Genomic DNA, 21190 nt, shown 5'->3' on the forward strand with positions numbered 1-21190 from the left:
AACCAGTACCCTGTGATAGCCTTCCTCCTCTAGTATTCCATTAATTCTCGTTAAATCACCGACTCTATCCTCCGCAAAACATCCCCACGCCATGAGCGCCCCTCAAAGAACTCTACGAAAGAACATTCGACGATTGCTGTCAGAGATATCACACATATATTCGTTCGTGGATAATACCTTGGACCATTGCTGCACACTCGATTTTTGTGTTGCTGTGCTCATTGCAATCTTTTCACCTAATTTTGTTTGCGTAACAAAGGTATTTGGCAGCCGTACATCGACCGGCCGAGGTGGTCGAGCGGTTCTAGGCGCTTCAGTCTGGAACCGCGCGACCACTACGGTCGTAGGTTCGAATCCTGCCTCGGGCATGGATGTGTGTGATGTCCTTAGGTTAGTTAGGTTTAAGTAGTTCTAAGTTCTAGAGGACTGATGACCTCAGATGTCAAGTCCCATAGTTCTCAGAGCCATTTGAACCAGCTGTACATCCCTTTAAACATTTTTCTATGTCCATCCTTGTGATTGAAGGTCTGAGGGACTTCGACTGCTCACTGATGTAATAAAATGGAACCCTTACAGCCGTCCTTGCGAGGCCATTTAATGTATGGCTACCAGTTTCGGTGCTTCAGTACACTATCTTCAGGCTTCAGCTGATGCTGAGGGGTTTAACACCATCCGTATACACGATGCATCAACCATTTGACGGTTGGACAGACAACTCTGTTACAGGTAGTCTGCGAAAACAAGTTATAGATGTTGGCCAGTGATGAACCTTGTATGTGGATGATGATAACCCACTCAGTGTCAGCTAAGACCTGAAGATGGTGCACCGAAGCACCGAAACTGGTAGCCATATAATAAATGACATTGTAAGGACGGCTGTAGGTGTTACATTTTATAGCACTTTAAACTTTGTTCACGCAGAGACGCTGCACTGTCGAGGCGGATGGAGCTGCTTGTATACTGTTTACATCCTCCCGAATTTCAGGTGTAATTACGAGTGCTCGGACGTTTACTGTTTACAAATATGAACCGATCGTCCCTGTATGTTGTTGCACGGGGGCTTCTAGATAGCGGAACACCTGCACTGGCACCAGTTTGCTTGAACCGCTGTAGCGTGTACACTGCTGTAGACTAGGCTACGCCTACTTTTGCTGCTGTTGTCCTACTAAACTAGCCGTCCTGATGCAGAACTACAATTACAGCATGTTTTTCCAACTCCGATCTCCTGTTTCCGTCCTACTAGAAGGTAATATGGTATGAACGTGATCAGACACACAGACATCACAGACATGCTGTTAGATGCACACAGTGTTTTGCAAACTAACAGGAACTGGTTGCTGCACAGATAGCTGAAGGGATGAGGGCTATTCGACTGGAACTGTCGTAGGTAAAGGCACGTTGGTTTTTTTTTTTTTTTTTTTTACACAATGGTTTTATAGTTTCCTGCCGTTATGTAGACAGGAGTGACACCACCAGCAGTCGACTAATGGTGTAAGCGCCCAGAAGATGACCCCTACGTCGGGTTGAAACCGGTTGGTGTTTAATAATAATAAATGCGATTAAGACTGTTAATGAATTATTGACTAGTGTATAATCTGTATTCCTGAGCTTAATTTCGGAAATTAGATGTAATATTTAAGGTCGGCGAGGAAAAAGGAAAGTGTACAAAGCATGAACAGAAAACTGAGCGCGGCCCATTGTGAAGTGCATGGCAAGGCGCAGCTGCAGTAGGCAAACAGCTGCGCTTTCTGCGTCCCCAGCCGGCCACGTGTTCACTATTGAGGCGTAACGGCTCCCGAATGCGATCTTGGAAGCAACGCCCGCGTTCTACCGCCAACGCTAACGGAAAAAGCAACGAGTGCCTGGTGCTGGTTCAGCATTATTGGAGGTCCCACATCGCTTTGAGAGTCTGGAAAAAGGCTGCTTCTGTTATCAATGCGACGTAACCGTCCCGAATGTGTCTGCTCAAATTTAATGACACGGACGATGGTTCAAAGTGAAGATTGCTGTTCTGTCCACAAGACATCGGAAGAAGTGGCGGCATTGCGTATCATTGCCCGCTCAAACAGAGGCTCGCTACGAATGGAGACTGTAAGAGTGTGCTCCAGGGTGCTCGCGTATTTCTTCACACGATTCAAGATGCGGTCGATATGTTGAATCATGCCTAGTCGTCAAATGTGGGGTGTCTGGGGAAACTGCTTTCTTAGATCTCTAGACAACATTCAAGCAAATCGTATTAATGAATTTTATTACAAAAGGAAATGATTAAATACTTTGTGTTGAACAGATGTGTCGCAATCAAAGCACGGCAGACAAAATAAAAACTCTCTTCAGTATAACTATTTCATGTTTGAGCTACATAAATGTACGAGGAAAGTAATGAGCTTTGGCGCTTCTGTTCAGGTCGCTAGTCTTGAAGCTTCTCGGAGAACTGGGTCATGTCCAGTCGGGCTCGGCGCTTACTTTCTCTTCGCCTAGAGGCCGCTGCTGTCGCGTTGTCGTCCTGGAGAGAGGTCGGTCAGCGTGCGATTGGCTGACGTCTTCTTCACAGTCCTCTCTGTTCTCTCGTTCCCGACTTGCGTGCCGGCGCTTGACTTGACGCCGTAACACGATAGGATTAAGATCAGCTGACTATAGGAGTTCAGAAAATACCCTTTACTATTCTGGTTGTCTCACTCTTAGACCATATAGTGGGAAACACGGGAGCGTTAAAAGCCAATTTGCTACTGAAAAACAAACCGATGCGCATGATCTGCCAGCATTTCATTGCCTCATACGCCTGTGAATGTTTTTAATAACATAGGGTGTCCGATGTAGGCAACGGCCTTGCCGCAGTGGTAACGCCGGTTCTCGTCAGATCACCGAAGTTAAGCACTGTCGGGCTGCGCTAGCACTTGGATGGGTGACCATCCGGTCTGCCTAGCGCTGTTGGCAAGCGGGGTGCACTCATCCCTTGTGAGGCAAACTGAGGAACTACTTGATTGAGGACTAGAGGTTCCGGTCTCGTAAACTGTCATACGGTCGGCAGAGAGGTGTGCTGACCACATGCCACTCCATATCCGCATCCAGAGACGTCTTTAGTCCAAGGATGACACGGCGGCCGGTCAATACTGTTGGGCTTCATGGCCTGTCCGGATGGAGTATAGAGTTTTAGGGAATCCGATGTATCGATATGCAGAAAACATCATTATCGGCTCTAGTTATATCGAAAAATGTTTCGGTGTATCGACGAAAAAAGTATCGCCGTAACGGTCTATAAACATATCGGCACCACATTGTAAATATACTGCCGGTTCTAGAGTTGTATATTTATAAATTGATTTATCACTAGATATTCTGTACATCAATAAGCTAACACCCTGCCTATCCATCTTAGAACAAGAATTGAAAGAAAAACAATGCATGTTCACGCTTATGGTTCAAATGGCTCTAAGCACTATGGGACTTAACATCTGAGGTCATCAGTCCCCTAGACTTAGAACTACTTAAACCTAACTAACCTAAGAACATCACACACATCCATGCCCGAGGCAGGATTCGAACCTGCGACCGTAGGAGCAGCACGGCTCCGGAGTTAAGCCCCTAGAACCGCTCGGCTACTGCGGCCAGCTGTTCACGCTTAGCGATAACCACTTTGCTAACAATGTTAACTGCATGTAAGTGGCACTATAAAAGGTGTCCGTAAATCCGTTTCGTCAGATATCGCATTTGTACGAAACGCTTCATGTCGAAGTCCCTGTTTTTGAAAAATATGTAAAAATCAGCCAACCGGTTGCATAGGTTTTCTGTATACCTTGACCAGGTTTCGTCACCTCTAAGGGTGACTTCATCAGAAGGTAAGGTAATTACATAAAGAACATATCGTCAAAGATGTACAGTGATTTACGAGCTGAGTTGCTGAAGTCATACATTAAATATAAAACATAATGTCCTTCAAAAGGTCAAACATTAAAACATAAGTAACACCGGTGTGCTGTGAGGAGACTGTTTTTTTCATTTCTGCTGACGTCAGTGACCTAGCAGTTGTAGTGCCAAAATTGCGCGGTGAAGCTAAAGGTTGCATTTTCTGTTGGTAGCGCCGAGCGCCGATTACGTCAGCATTTCCCTTTCACCCGCCGCAAAGACCAGTCTTGTAATTTAGATTTTTGTTCATCACTTTCAGGAACTGTTTTTGAAGATTGCCGATGTGAAGAAATAGCACACTAGTTGCGTTAAAAATCCCCCTCTGCCATCCATCCGCCACTGCAATCGTTCGTCTTCTTTTGTACCACTGTACATTCATGGTTTGAGGGTTCACAATTTTTTAAGTTCTCATGCCCTGGTATTTCATTTTCATATCAGTTCTTATTTTTTATTCATGTGTTTATTCTTCAGAAAAATGTGGTGCAATCCTGAGGATGGTCTCGATCGTAGAAACATTCGAACACAAATATCCCGAACACCATGAGCATCGCGCGAAGGCAGGTTTGCACAATGATATTTCTTCTTATGAATTTCACTCCGGATAGAAATGTCGCTAACATTGCTGAAGATTTCGCGCGTTGGCGATCATTTCGCGTCAAACCACGCGTGATGGATCACTTTTCAGGAAACTGTCCCTTGCAATTGATTATGAATCGAAATACACTATAGGTACGAGGGTAAACCCAAAAGTAAGGTCTCCTATATTTTTTATAAATACATAGACCTGTTTATTTCCACAATGGTTTACATCAGTTTACAGCTTGAACATTTAGCTATTTTTCGACATAATCATCATTTCTGTCGATGGGTTTTTGTAGATGCTGTTTCAGTTTTTGCATGACCATGTCATACCAGCTCGCCGCCATGCTGTTCAGAAAGTTATGAACTGGCGTGATTGTTGCTTGGTCTCAGGTGTAAAGTGGTATGCCCAGGTTTCGTCACCCGTGACAATTGAGTCCAGAAAGTTGTCCTGTTCGACTGCAAGGCGGTGAAAAAATGCGCGGGAGGCATCAACTCGTTGCCGCATGTAGTCCTCGGGAATCCTCAGGAACCAACGTGCAGAGATCGTCCAGGGTGATCCGCAGATCTTCAGGCATGCTTTGCTCAACCTTCAACACTGTCTCCTCAGAAATTGACGGTCTCCCGCTCCTTTGTTCGTCGTAAATTTCGGCCCGATCAGCTGCAAACTCTCTACACCACTTACGAACATTTTTGAAGACTCACCATTTTCGTCAGTTGACGATGGATTTCAATCAGCGCAGTGCCCTTTGCGTTCAGAAACCGAATAACTGCGCGCAATTCGCACTTGGCGGTAACATCCAACGGGAGCTCCATTCTCAACGCCTGCCAAGCCAAGACTGAGCACCTCAGCGCGGCGTGCGCATGTTTACACACAGCGTGTGAAGCGCTCTTCATAACAGTGTGACCAACTGCCACACAGAGTTCTGTACTTATAATAAATAGGAGATCTTACTTTTGGGATTACCATCGTATTTTACCGAAAACAATTTCAGATAATTTTCACTTCCATTTTTTTAAATTCATTCATCTTATATAAATTTAGTAGACGAATAGGCACTAAGTTATGTCATTATAAACTGGAAAACATTCGTATAGTAATCTTCTATAGATATGGGTAAGCAAATGAAAAACAAAAGTAAAAGTAATAATCTCGTTTCGAACAAGCGAGGCAAAATTAAGAAATCGCGAAGCTACACATTGTGCCACCATTTTGTCTCAGAATATCTCCCGCTAAAAGACACACAAAGCACGTGGAAAATACAGGGTGGCGCACGAAATGCTTTACCAATTGTTTCTTTACATTTTACGACGCACATTAGATATCCCGCTGGTATCTCTACAGCAGTACCAGCAGAGCTTGGAAAAACAAATGAGTTACGAAATGACGTGTAATTCACGATACTGCCGCTAGGAGACTAGTAAGCATCAATGGCTGACAATGGAAGACTGACGACACAGCAACGATCGGCAGTTGTGTTACTTTTTCATGAAACGAAAAGCGTTGTTGTTGTGACTCAGAGGCGTTTTCGACAACAGGTTAACACATGATGGGTCCCTTGCAAGAAGACCATCCACAGGTTGTACGATAAATTTGCACAGGAAGGAACAGTATTGGAAGCGAAGCGACTTCGGCCTAAGCCTGTTTGTTCGCCGGAGAATACTGAAGCGGTACGAGTTGTTGTACAGAGAATTCCCGGGAAATCGTGTAGAAAGGCAGCAGTGCAACTGGGAATATCCAGACGCTCCGTTCAACGCATTCTTAAAAGTGACCTCCATATGTACCCATACAAGATGACCTGTGCACAGAAGTTCACTGAAGAACACAAGCAGCAGAGACTACTGTTTGCTCAGTGCGCGGGGGATAGGGAAAAAACTCTCAATAACGTTTGGTTTTCAGACGAGGCGCATTTTCATTTAGACGGTGTGGTTAACAAACAAAATGTACGCTTCCGGGCCACTGAAAACCCGCAAGTGCCACATGAACGACAACATTATGCTCCGAGGATTACAGCATGGACAGCAATTTCCAGTCGCGGATTTATTGGACTCTTTTTATTTGAAGAAACTATGAACAACGAGCGATATTTGAGCATGCTTCGTAATAGCTTCATTCCACAGCTTCTTGCTACTGCCTTGCCCTTCGACACGCAGTGGTTCATGCAAGATGGAGCAAGGCCACATACTACAAACACTGTGTTGGAGTTTTTACACTAGCATTTCGACATGCGGATAATTTCACTCAGGTTTCCAGGTCGCTTCAATGACGGACAAAATAGCCCCCCCCCCCCCCCCCCCCAATAGTCCAGACCACAATATATGTGACTTTTATCTTTGGGAGTACCTAAAGGAAAAAATTTTCCCGAAACGTCCACGTGATTTAATGGAGCACAAAAGACTCATTCTTCAAGCTTGCAGTGAAATAACGGAAGACATGTGCCGTAGGGTAATCACTAACTTCAGTGTTCGTTTGAAGGAAGTTAGGAAACGAAATGGTGGACATATTGAGCATGTGCTGAGTTAGAACAAATTTCCATGGACGGCTCTTCATTGTAATATATGTTCCTTCCAGATTGTATTGACAATAAAGTTTATATTCAAAAACAAAATGGTAACACATTTCGTGCGCCACCCTGAACATTGAAAACTATGACCGTCGTGTTTTCAGAAACGGTAGAGTGTCTACGGTACGCCGATACAAATGTTCGCTTAAAGCCCTCTTTCACTGAGTGAAGTTTCTGTGGGAAATCGGGTTATGGTATTTGTCACATTCTGGTGCTCAAATCCTAGTACATGTTGTTGTTGTTGTTGTTGTTGCTGCTGCTGTGGTCTTCAGTCCTGAGACTGGTTCGATGCAGCTCTTCACGCCACTCTATCCTCTGCAAGCTTCTTCATCTCCCAGTACCCACTGCAACCTACATCCTTCTGAATCTGCTTAGTGTATTCATCTCTTGGTCTCCCTCTACGGTTTTTACCCTCCATGCTGCCCTCCAGTACCAAATTGGTGATCCCTTGATGCCAAAGAACATGTCCTACCAACCGATCCCTTCTTCTGGTCAAGTTGTGCCACAAACTCCTCTTCTCCCCAATTCTATTCAATACCTCTTCATTATTTATCTGATCTACCTATTTAATCTTCAGCATTCTTCTGTAGCACTACATTTCGAAAGCTTCTATTCTCTTCTTGTCCGAACTATTTATCGTCCATGTTTCACTTCCACACATGTCTACACTCCATACAAATACTTTCAGAAACGACTTCCTGACACTTAAATCTATACTCGATGTTAACAAATTTCTCTTCTTCAGAAACGTTTTCCTTGCCATTGCCAGTCTATATTTTATATCCTCTCTACTTCGACCATCATCAGTTATTTTGCTCCCCAAATAGCAAAACTCCTTTACTACTTTAAGTGTCTCATTTCCTAATCTAATTCCCTCAGCATCACCCGACTTAATTCGACTACATTCCATTATCCTCGTTTTGCTTTTGTTGATGTTCATCTTATATCCTCCTTTCAAGACACTGTCCATTCCGTTCAACTGCTCTTCCAAGTCCTTTGCTGTCTCAGTACATAAGCGTTGATATTTACTGCAGCAGTACTCGGTAGTGCAGCTTCTCCATGTGCATCTAGCTGGCGCTCCGGCCCGGCCTAGCTGGTGCCACGCTATCGCCGGGTAGCGCATGCGGCGGCGTCGTCTGTATACCGGTTTGCGCGCCGCAGCCGCTGCCGCCGCCGCCGCCGCGTCTAGAGTTTGGGGGCCGTCACGGAGCAGGCACGCGGAACGAGGCACGTCGGCCAACACCCTCCCCTCGCCCCCGACCCCCGTTGCTCCCCCCCCCTTCCGCCCGCCCCCACACACACCGGCGAGTCCTTTCTCCCGTCTCCGCTGAATGGCCAGTGACTTCCCACGGCGTCGAGGGTTCTCAGCCAAGCCACGCCACGGCCGCTATCGCTGCATCTCGGCTGCGTGGCGGTTTGTCAAATGCTCCAGTTCTTCTGTTAATCGGGCTCCTCTTATCTAAACGAACAATGAATTTAGGACTGATTTGACGGTTGTGAGCATGGGATTGATCTGAGATGTACCCTTTACCCTGTGGCTCCTACAAGATACAATTTCCACCCCCACACTACTACAGAAGTTAGACAGACGCTCCTAACGTTCTAAAGAGAAATGCCTGAAAAACTTTCAGCAACAAATATCTTCTGGAGTCGTCCGCTGTAAGGAAATGACACAAAAATTCGCAAAATTTCTTTCGTAACTAGTGGGATACTTGGGTACTGGAGTAGTGCTAGTTAGTGTAAGAAAAACATGAAACTAACGAAAATTATTATTTATTTTGCAAAAATTCTGAGAAATCGCAATGGCACTTTTAGTTATGAACTGAACACGTTATTTCCTGGTTCTTTTCGGAATATGAAGTTACCTCTCAAGGATAGGATTCGCTAATGAAATTTCTATACAAAGTTTAAGATTGTTATTGACTTGGCAGAATGGCTGAGAGCCGTGCCTACTCAACTTGAATAATTATCCGTTAGAATGTTGCTAGGTACGGTCGAGGCTGTCGCGTGTGAAATGCAGTGAAGTGTACTGTTGTGGAGGAAATATGGGGTTCGCAAGAGCTGTAGCGCACAATATCGTAAGCTGCGATGACTGCTGTCTGCGCCGCTCGCTGCTGACAAATAAGATAACTCTCATTCTATCTGGATTGACCTTCGCCAATCAAACTCTCCCTACGCCTTGATGAAGTCAAGGACTCCTATTTGCCCCTAGTCTGACTATTGGCGTGGTACACCGGTCAGATAACGAGTCCACCGCGATGCCACTCAAAAATTCGCTCGCAGGCGTTTAACTGTAACTCTGTCTGTTCACACCGCACAATAAGTGTGGCGACCAACACAGAGAACAACGCTTAATCGCGAGGTCTCAATATAGAGTCGCACTTCGATTCGCTCTCGGCAGAGGTGCTCTCCTAGTGAAGTACTGAGGAGAGACTTGTTCCTCGCTCATTGAATACACGTACGAGCGCGCACGCTCTCGTTACGTGTTCTCACTCCAAGAGCGACAATGGACGGGCCCCTCTCCACGCCAGACATGAAGGGGTATATCTTTCGGTCTCTTCCATTAATCCTTAAGCTCAAGGCGTCAGAAATATCGTCTGCCAGTCAGCATTGCTCTTCTAAAACGGGAGAATGACGTTTCGTTTAAGGCGACCAATCCGGAAATCTGTAATATCGGCGTTTGGCGTTTGCTGTCTCCCTGCGAAAATCTCTGAAACTGCGTGCTATGTGTAAAGAATGCGTAGGCTGGCCACTCCCACACAATGTAGCGGAATTTGCTTTTAAGCCGAACACGGGGTCGTTCTTTCACTCGGGCAAACGCTGTCTGCTCTACGGGCGGTTACCGGCCGACGTAGATGGGTTCGGACCAGCCTCCTGGCGTGCGGTTGCCTCTCTCGAACTAAAAGCTCCTGTGACCGTTGTGTCTGGAATGTATGTGTGTATGCCAGCCTTGAGTATTTCAACCACGGTGCGCACTTGCAATTTATTAGTTATTTGCATATCGTTTGCATGAATTCATACAACATTGACTTTATCTTATCGAGTTTGGGTTCGAGTGAAACATCCTGATGTGCGGAATATGATTGTGAGGACGGAATATATAAGCAATGAAGGTCAGGAGACTACGACATCTTACACGGCGTGCATCGAACCAGAAACTGGCAGTGATTTCTTTTAACATACAATGAAGGCTTTCACGACCGGATATTTCAGCTACCGAGAATTATTCCGGGTTGGATGGCCGTGGTCTGTGGAACTCTACTATCCCTGGCGTTTCGCCCAAAGCTACGTTGGACATCTTCGGAGGTTCTCCTGGTTGTGCTGAGTCTTGCCGACTGACGAGTCGGACGTTGAAGAACGGCCTAAATACCGTGGAAAGTAGGCGTGGTCTGGATTTCTCGTGATAGCAGAGATATGCCTTGTGAAGGATAAAATATAACTATTGATCATACTACGTCAAAGATAAAAACTTCTCATCGATTGTGTAGCGCCACTGTCCATATATCGCAGAGTTTCATAGCTTCTTCTTTCCTGTTAAAATTATCCCTATGTTTGCATATTTCGATGGCTTCTCTACATGGCCTTCCTAAAGTTCATAAGATTAACTTTCCTCTGAGACCCATTGTCAGTGCTATTAATTCCCCAACGTACCAAATAGCAAGATATCTGGCAACTTGTTTACAACCTCATATTGGCCGAACTGATGCTTATGTAAAAAACTCATTTTATTGAGAAACTAAAGGGACTAACTTTGGATCCCTATGATATTCTTGTCAGTTTTGACGTAGTGTCTTTATTTACGATGATTCCGCTGAACGAAGTCACATAACTAACGAGGAGGTATAGAATAGAATTGGAGAGAAGAGAAATTTATGGCACAACTTGACTAGAAGAAGGCATAGTTTGGTAGGGCATATTCTGAGGCATCCAGGGATCGCCAATTTAGTATTGGAGGGCTACGTGGAGAGTAAAAATCGAAGAGGGAGACCACGAGATGAATACATTAAACAGATTCAGAAGGATGTAGGTTGCAGTAGGTACTGGGAGATGAAGAACCTTGCACAGGATAGAGTAGCATGGAGAGCTGCATCAAACCAGTCTCTGGACTGAAGACCTCAACAACAACAGTTTACACAGCAGATGTTTTCTCAGCAGATTTGACTGCTCTTTTCAGACTGTCTCACCTCTAGTCAGTTCCAGTGGGAGGATCAGTTTTATGAGCAGGTTGATGGTGTGGCCATGGGTAACCCATTGAGTCCTACGATCGCCAATTTTTACATGAAAAAATTCGAACAATTAGCTCTGGAAAAAGCGAATGATACGTGGATGATACATTTGTGGTTTGGTCACATGGCAAAAAAGCTTTAGAGGAATTCTTTTGTTATTTAAATAGCATAAATCCTCAAATCTAGTTTACCAAGGAAATGGAGAAAGACAATACACTATCCTTCTTGGATGTCTTCGTTATGAGACGGACTGATGGCAGCTCGAAACATAAAGTCTTTCGGAAGGTTACGCTTACCGACAGATACTTGCATAAGGGTTCCAATCATCATCCACGACAGAAAAGAAGTGTAATTAAAAGTCTAGTGGACAGAGCTAAGAGGGTTTGCGCGCCGGAACACCTGGACGCCGACTAAAAACATCTAAAGCAGGCTTTTGAGAAGAATGGGTACTCTAGTAAGGAAATAGAGTTTTGCGACCGAATAACAGGAGGCCCAAGGACAACGATAAGACGTAGCGATGGAAGAACACGGTTTCTCTACCTTTCATAAAAAAAAGTAACGGATCAAATCGGCAAGATTTTAAAGAAACATAACGTTCGACCTATTTTCAGACCAACTAAGAAAATAGGCCAAGCACTTCGTTCCGTTAAGGATAAACGTCCCCCTCTGTCTGCAGGTGGTGTATACAAGGTTCCGTGTACATGTGGTAGGGTCTACATTGGAACTACAAAGAGAAGTGTGAATACACGGTTGAAGGAACAAAAAAGTCTTTGACGACTAGGGAAAACAGACAAGTCAGTCGTGGCGGAACGTGCTCTGCAGTCGGGGGATCACGTAGTGAAATTTTCGGAAAGTGAATTTTTATGTATTATGACGAACTGTTATCCACGGTTATATAGAGAAGCCATTGAAATATATAAACATGGAAATAATTTTAACAGAAAAGAAGCAGCTATGAAACTCAGTGATATATGGACAGTGGCGCTGCAGAATCGATGAGGAGTTTTTATCTTTGACGTACTATGATCGATAGTTATATTTTATCCTTGACAAGTGAAAATGTGTTATATTCGTAAAGACTTTGTGTTCACCTAACTTCAACAGTAAGAAAGTTTCCTGCATTACGAGTCCCACTTTGAACACTCGCAAACGGCGGTGTCGATTTAGTATTGCGGAACTTATTCTTTATTGCGTTTTCAGTGTAAGTTGAAATGTGCAATTATTCTGCGAGGCGATAGTCGGAAATTTGTTTGATCCTTAGCTCCAGGCTGGAGCGTCATGTTGTATCACCACAGCAGAAACGGCAGTGAACAACACACACACCCATGCCCGTGGGAGGTCTCGAACCTCCGGCGGAGGGACCGGACAATCCGTGACATGGCGCCTCTAACCACGCGGCCACTCGGAGCGGCTTTAGGGAAATCACTGAAAACCTGTATCAGGATTAATGGACGCGGCTTTGAATCATCGTCCTCCCGAATGCGAGTCCAGTGTGCTACCCACAGTGCCACCTCGCTCGGTGCAAAACAGGTACCAATAAAAGAGAATACTCACGTATCTACACTCCTGGAAATTGAAATAAGAACACCGTGAATTCATTGTCCCAGGAAGGGGAGACTTTATTGACACATTCCTGGGGTCAGATACATCACATGATCACACTGACAGAACCACAGGCACATAGACACAGGCAACAGAGCATGCACAATGTCGGCACTAGTACAGTGTATATCCACCTTTCGCAGCAATGCAGGCTGCTATTCTCCCATGGAGACGATCGTAGAGATGCTGGATGTAGTCCTGTGGAACGGCTTGCCATGCCATTTCCACCTGGCGCCTCAGTTGGACCAGCGTTCGTGCTGGACGTGCAGACCGCGTGAGACGACGCTTCATCCAGTCCCAAACATGCTCAATGGGGGACAGATCCGGAGATCTTGCTGGCCAGGGTAGTTGACTTACACCTTCTAGAGCACGTTGGGTGGCACGGGATACATGCGGACGTGCATTGTCCTGTTGGAACAGCAAGTTCCCTTGCCGGTCTAGGAATGGTAGAACGAGGGGTTCGATGACGGTTTGGATGTACCGTGCACTATTCAGTGTCCCCTCGACGATCACCAGTGTTGTACGGCCAGTGTAGGAGATCGCTCCCCACACCATGATGCCGGGTGTTGGCCCTGTGTGCCTCGGTCGTATGCAGTCCTGATTGTGGCGCTCACCTGCACGGCGCCAAACACGCATACTACCATCATTGGCACCAAGGCAGAAGCGACTCTCATCGCTGAAGACGACACGTCTCCATTCGTCCCTCCATTCACGCCTGTCGCGACACCACTGGAGGCGGGCTGCACGATGTTGGGGCGTGAGCGGAAGACGGCCTAACGGTGTGCGGGACCGTAGCCCAGCTTCATGGACACGGTTGCGAATGGTCCTCGCCGATACCCCAGGAGCAACAGTGTCCCTAATTTGCTGGGAAGTGGCGGTGCGGTCCCCTACGGCACTGCGTAGGATCCTACGGTCTTGGCGTGCATCCGTGCGTCGCTGCGGTCCGGTCCCAGGTCGACGGGCACGTGCACCTTCCGTCGACCACTGGCGACAACATCGATGTACTGTGGAGACCTCACGCCCCACGTGTTGAGCAATTCGGCGGTACGTCCACCCGGCCTCCCGCATGCCCACTATACGCCCTCGCTCAAAGTCCGTCAACTGCACATACGGTTCACGTCCACGCTGTCGCGGCATGCTACCAGTGTTAAAGACTGCGATGGAGCTCCGTATGCCACGGCAAACTGGCTGACACTGACGGCGGCGGTGCACAAATGCTGCGCAGCTAGCGCCATTCGACGGCCAACACCGCGGTTCCTGCTGTGTCCGCTGTGCCGTGCGTGTGATCGTTGCTTGTACAGCCCTCTCGCAGTGTCCGGAGCAAGTATGGTGGGTCTGACACACCGGTGTCAATGTGTTCTTTTTTCCATTTCCAGGAGTGTAAATCTGATCTTGTGTAGGAAAAGGGAAAACCATAACTTGTCAGCGCAAAAATAAGTAAAATAAAATAATTGTGAGTGGACAATACTGGTCCATCATAGCAAATCGAAAATTCGGTAATGTCATCGTATATTGTATTTTTATTGTATTTTATGACTTAAATGGTTCTGAGCACTATGGGACTTAACAGCTGAGGTCATCAGCCCCCTAGAACTTAGAACTACTTAAACCTAACTATCCCAAGGACATCACATACATCCATGCCTGAGGCAGGATTCGAACCTGCGACCGTAGCGGTCGCGTTGTATTTTATGGTTTTATAGTTCAGATTTGCATGTGTTCCTGGTTTTCAAATGGTGCATTGAAATGTCCGTTGAAACTAAACTCACCTTCTGTTTTCGTTTTGTCGTGTGGTAATATGTTGAGCCGGCTGGAGTCACCGAGCGGTTCTAGGCGCTACAGTTTGGAAACGCGAGACCGCCACGTCGCAGGTTCGAATCCTGCCTCGGGCATGGATGTGTGTCATGTCCTTAGGTTAGTTAGGTTTAAGTAGTTCTAAGTTCTAGGGGACTGATGACCACAGATGTTAAGTCCCATAGTTCTCAGAGCCATATGAACCATTTATTTTGGTAAAGAGCTGTGGCAGATTTCCTGAGTACGTTGTTTACAGATTCGTTCGCCATCAGCCCTGCGTCACCGCAACTCCACGTCGACGTAGTGTAGCTGAAACTTTCTGCAGTAATTGGAATGACTAGAAAGAGTGATATTTACGTTCGAGTCACAATTATCAAACGTGAGCACTCGTTTATTTCTTCCTTGAAAACAACTTTTATTCTTATTATCGAGTTGTATACGTAATATTCACAGTTATAAGTTCTCGTCGTCTTTATCAGAGCAAGAACAAAATCGGAGTCAATAACATTACGCTTAACAACAGAGCAAGTAAAAATCAGAGATAATGCTGTTCTTATGCCAGGAGTAACGTCTTTGGTTCCTACACAGACCACAGTATATGACAGTTATTTGCGTAATAAAATATAATACTACAGTCAGCAAAAGCATTTTATTAAACTGTTTGTATACCATATTAAAAATTTATTGCCGCTAATGAAACTAAAATGGAAAAATATGTAGCTCTTGCAAAATACATCGTCAGTCACATATTTGTACGAGGGTGAGTCAAATGAAAACCTTAATTTTTTTAAAATATTATTTATTGTGCAGAAGTGGTACGAGGCTGTATCACTTTTCAACATAATATCCCTCACGCTCAATGCAAGTCCTCCAGCGCTTACAAAGTGTGTAAATTCCTTTAGAAAAAAATTCTTTTGGTAGTCCGCGCAAGCACTCATGCACCGCGTGGCGTACCTCTTCATCAGAACGGAACTTCTTTCCTCCCATTGCGTCTTTGATTGGTCCAAACATATGAAAATCACTTGGGGGCAAGGTCTAGTGAGTATGGTGGATGAGGAAGACACTCAAAAGGCAGGTCTGTGATTGTTGCAACTGTTGTACGGCCTTGCATTGTCATGTTGCAAAAGGACACTTGCTGACAGCAATCCACCTCGCTTTGATTTGATTGCAGGCCACAGATAATTTTTTAGGAGATCTGTGTATGATGCACTTGTGACAGTGGTCCCTCTAGGTGTGTAATGCCCAGAACGACGCCCCTTTCGTCCCAAAAGAGTCAGCATAACTTTCCCTGCTGATGGTTCTGTTCGAAACTTCTTTGGTTTTGGTGATGAATGGCGCCATTCCTGCTCGTTCTCTTCGTTTCCGGTTGGTGGAAGTGAACCCAGGTTTCGTCCCCAGTAACGATTCTTGCAAGGAAGCCATCACCTTCTCGTTCAGAACGCCGAAGTAGTTCTTCACAAGCCTGAACACGTCGTTCTCTCCTTTCAGGAGTCAGCTGCCGTGGCACCCATCTTGCAGACACTTTGTGAAACTGGAGCACATCATGCACAATGTGGTGTGGCTGACCCATGACTAATCTGTAAACATGTTCCATTGTCGCCGGCCGGAGTGGTCGAGCGGTTCTAGGCGCTTCAGTCTGGAACCGCGCGACCGCTACGGTCGCAGGTTCGAATCCTGCCTCGGGCATGGATGTGTGTGATGTCCTTAGGTTAATTCGGTTTAAGTAGTTCTAAGTTCTAGGGGAGTGATGACCTCAGAAGTTAAGTCCCATAGTGCTTAAAGCCATTTGAACCATTTGTTGGATTTGCATTCAGTGTCACTCGCTGGTTTTCTTTCGCTATGGCTTCAACTGCTGCAATGTTCTGTGTAGTCACAACTCGTTGTGCCTGACCTGGACGAGGAGCATCTTCCACTGAAGTCACACCATTTGCGAACTTCCTGTACCATTCGTAGATTTGCTGCTGCGACAAACATGCATCACCGTACTGAACCTTCATTCGTCGATGAATTTCAATAGGTTTCACACCTTCACTAAACAAAAACCGAATAACAGAACGCTGTTCTTCGTGGGTGCAAGTCGCAAGTGGGGCGGCCATCTTTATACTGATACTGCGACGGTATGTGTGCATCTGCACTATGCTGCCACCTACAGGCTTACCAATTTAAAGGGTAACGGCGCGAAATTTCGATTTGTTATCACAAATTTGAGGTTTTGATTTGACTCACCCTCGTACAATGAATAGTTTTCCTGAAATTTCCTGGCAGATTAAAACTGTGTGCCCGACCGAGACTCGAACTCGGGACCTTTGCCTTTCGCGGGCAAGTGCTCTACCATCTGAGCTACCGAAGCACGACTCACGCCCGGTACTCACAGCTTTACTTCTGCCAGTATCTCGTCTCCTACCTTCCAAACTTTACAGAAGCTCTTCCGCGAACCTTGCAGAACTAGCACTCCTGAAAGAAAGGATATAGCGGAGACATGGCTTAGCCACAGCCTGGGGGATGTTTCCAGAATGAGATCAGCGCACACTCCGCTGCAGAGTGAAAATCTCATTCTGAATAGTTTTCCTGTTGGAGCGAGCTGAGTGAACTGTAAGAATGCGGGTGTGTCGCATGCGGGATGGCAGCGCGGTGTGCGGACATTTGCCACGCCGGACATTTGCCTCGATTTTACTTGCTCCGAAGGGTTGGGTCTCTTGTCTCCGCCTCCTCCTCCTCCTCCTCGCTTACTGAGCCTTTCCGCTGGTTTACTTAACATAGAACCAGAATCTCTTTGGATTTTCGGCCACATTTATAGAGAGAGTTTCGTTGTGGAAACTATTAAATGCATCTCGCATTGAAATCCGCACCAAATTTCGAGTCTCAGTAAAACTTCAAAATCTTGGAGATTTTTGCGTTCGTCTAAATTATACTTGCCTTTTTCGGTGCTCCTGAAGCAGCCTTCTGTCGTGTTTTGTGTACCATGGAGGATCAGTTCCGTCTCTTATTAATTTATTTGGTATGAATCTCTCGAGTGCTGTTCATACTATTTCTTTGAACTTAAGCCACGTATGGTCTTCACTTACGTAGTTTCGGGGGATTGGAGACTGTCTCTTAGAAAGACGTCAACCGAATTTTTAGTTGCTTTTATAAATAGATATATTTCGCGTTTAGTTTTGGTGAATTTCTTTGTTACGGAATTGAGGCTCGCCACGACTGTGTGTTCACAAATTTGAATGGCCTCGTGAACTAATTGTTCGAAATAATTTTTAAAAAAGCATTTAGAACAATTACGGAAGTTGTTTTCTATCTACAATAGGGTCTGAAAGCCGGCCGGTGTGGCCGAGCGGCTCTAGGCGCCTCAGTCTGGAACCGCGCGACCGCTACCGTCGCAGGTTCGAATCCTGCCTCGGGCATGGCTGTGTGTGATGTCCTTAGGTTAATTCGGTTTAAGTAGTTCTAAGTTCTAGGGGACTTATGACCTCAGATGTTAAGTCCCATAGTGCTCAGAGCCATTTGAACCATTTTTTTAGGGTCTGAAAATGTATTTTTGTCAACATACGGAAGGTAATTTGAAGTCACTGCCAACTATAATTGTATGAGTAGGGTACCTATTTGTGATGAGACTCACGTTTTCTCTGAACTGTTCAGCAACTGTTTCATCTGAGACCGGGGGTCGGTGAAAGGAGCCAGTCATTAATTTATTCTGGTTGTCGAATATAACCTCTAGCCATACTAAGTCACAGGAACTACCTGCTTTAATACGCTTGTGAGCTGAAACACACATTACACTATTTTTCCTTAAGTTGTGCTTCTTGTTTCTGTTGTAGTACAGATGATTACAATTACTGCTTTTCCCTCCAAAACCTAGATTGCTTTCTCTGTGACCTTGTAAATACCAGAGCTAACCAATGTAGAACAACAACGTACGTTACAAGCATAGCATCGTCTATTACTTCATTTCCTTTTTTCTAACATTTTAAAATTGTACGTCGACTTTAGATGACATGTCAATCACAGATGTTCTTATCTCCATTTAGTGAACGTATTTTCAGTCATATTTTGAACATTGTCCCGCTACACTTTATTAACTAACGTTTCGCCGTAGGGTATACCGCATTTTAGAGAGTAAATTAATATAGAGTATGTCGTTCTTCTTTTCAGACATTCTCACACCCATTTCTTCTTTCCTTACTGTCTTTTGGGCATACAGTTGTAGTAATTAAAGTAGGCACAAATGCAGTGATCAAAAAGAAATGATTAGCGTACACTCGAGTCCTCTTTACATCGTTCCTTTCTTGTTGCTCCCATGGCGATGGACTGTTCCTATCGCAATCAGTAATCGTGAAAGGAAGCTACCGTACAGACAGAGGGATCTATATTTATACTTGGCAGAACTAAGTTATAAATATTTCGATTTCGGAAAAGAAGCTCTGTATTTGGCCAAGACGTCGAAGAAGAAGGTCCCCTACGTACTGGTTGTATCGAGTAAGATGTGGAGACGGCGGTTTGAAAGCGGACAGAAGAGGAAGAGTAGAAATCTACTCTGTAGGAATCAGCATGGGTTTCGAAAAAGACGGTCGTGTGAAACCCAGCTCGCGCTATTCGTCCACGAGACTCAGAGAGCCATAGACACGGGTTCACAGGTAGATGCCGTGTTTCTTGACTTCCACAATTCGTTCGATACAGTTCCCCACAGTCGTTTAATGAACAAAGTAAGACCATATGGACTATCAGACCAATTGTGTGATTGGATTGAAGAGTTCCTGGATAACAGAACGCTGCATGTCATTCTCAATGGAGAGAAGTCTTGCGAAGCAAGAGTGATTTCAGGTGTGCCGCAGGGGAGTGTCATAGGGCCTTGTGGATGAGATCGGAAGTTCAGTGAGGCTTTTTGCAGATGATGCTGTGGTGTATCGAGAGGTTGTAACAATGGAAAATTGTACTGAAATGCAGGAGGATCTGCAGCGAATTGACGCATGGTGCAGGGAATGGCAATTGAATCTCAATGTAGACAAGTGTAATGTGCTGCGAATACATAGAAAGGTAGTTCCCTTATCATTTAGCTACAAAATAGCAGGTCAGCAACTGGAAGCAGTTAATTCCATAAATTATCTGGGAGTACGCATTAGGAGTGTTTTCAAAAGGAATGATCATATAAAGTTGATCGATGGTAAAGCAGATGCCAGACTGAGATTCATTGGAAGAATCGTGAGGAAATGCAATACGAAAACAAAGGAAGTAGGTTACAGTACGCTTGTTCGCCCAATGCTTGAATACTGCTCAACAGTGTGGGATCCGTACCAGATAGGGTTGATAGAAGAGATAGAGAAGATCCAACGGAGAGCAGCGCGCTTCGTTACAGGATCATTTAGTAATCGCGAAAGCGTTACGGAGATGACAGATAAACTCCAGTGGAAGAATCTGCAGGAGAGACGCTCAGTAGCTCGGTACAGGCTTTTGTTAAAGTTTCGAGAACATACCTCCACCGAAGAGTCAAGCAGTATATTGCTATCTCCTACGTATATCTCGCGAAGAGACCATGAGGATAAAATCAGAGAGATTAGAGCCCACACAGAAGCATACCGACAATCCTTCTTCCCACGAACAATACGAGACTGGAATAGATGGGAGAACCGATAGAGGTACTCAGGGTACCCTCCGCCACACACCGTAAGGTGGCTTGCGGAGTATGGATGTAGATGTAGATGTAGATGTAGAAGGGCGTCCCTTACCTGAGGGATCGCTACCTGGCGAAGAGGCAGGCGTGGCAAATGTCCGGCATTCGGCATCGCTGCTGCGCGGCTTGAAGTGCTCCTGCCGAAATATCAAGCATTAAGTGATTCTGGACAGACTGTAGACGCGGCGCGTGGAGAGGCAGGTTATCGCGAGCCGCCTGCTGGAAGCTGGCGGCCAGAAGGCGTACGTGCGCGCGGCCCGAGGGTCTGCCGGAGTTCCTGGAAGTGCGGCGCAGTTATCTGGAGCGGCGCGGCTGAACGGCGGCCGGCTCGCCCGCTTATCGCGGCCCCACGCCGCCTCCGCGTCGTCATCACCCTCCGCCCGATACCGCGACCGCGTCCGCACAGTTTCCGTTCACTCACGCTTCTGCCTGGATACTGCCGTAGGCCCAGGCGCTGCTTGCGTCCTGTCTCTCACGTCACCTGGGCCCTGTCGCCTGTTTCCCGTCTTCCTCCCCCTCATTCCCATTACAGCAAATCCCCGATAATCCGACTCTGTCTGTTCTCGATAATTCTGACCTCGGTGTATTGTACACTACTGGCCATTAAAATTGCTACACCACGAAGATGACGTGCTATAAACGCGAAATTTAACCGATAGCAAGAAGATGCTGTGATATACAAATGATTATCTTTTCAGAGCATTGACTCAAGGTTGGCGCCGGTGGCGACACCTACAACGTGCTGACATGAGGAAAGTTTCCAACCGATTTCTCATACACAAACAGCAGTTGACCGGCGTTGCCTGGTGAAACGTTGTTGTGATGACTCGTGTAAGGAGGAGAAATGAGTACCATCACGTTTT

The 21190-nt window shown here is 45.8% G+C and overlaps 1 protein-coding gene and 1 pseudogene across 1 annotated transcript in view; both read left to right on the forward strand.

Moving 5' to 3' along the window:
• LOC124788484 (probable G-protein coupled receptor Mth-like 1) overlaps positions 1-21190 on the forward strand; it is a 539206-nt gene that overhangs the window by 412908 nt on the left and 105108 nt on the right. The gene's annotated exons all lie outside the window — the stretch shown is intronic.
• LOC124722294 lies at positions 2817-2934 on the forward strand (annotated as a pseudogene).

This window comes from Schistocerca piceifrons, chromosome 1, assembly GCF_021461385.2.
Source record: "Schistocerca piceifrons isolate TAMUIC-IGC-003096 chromosome 1, iqSchPice1.1, whole genome shotgun sequence".
Classification (NCBI taxonomy): domain Eukaryota; kingdom Metazoa; phylum Arthropoda; class Insecta; order Orthoptera; family Acrididae; genus Schistocerca; species Schistocerca piceifrons.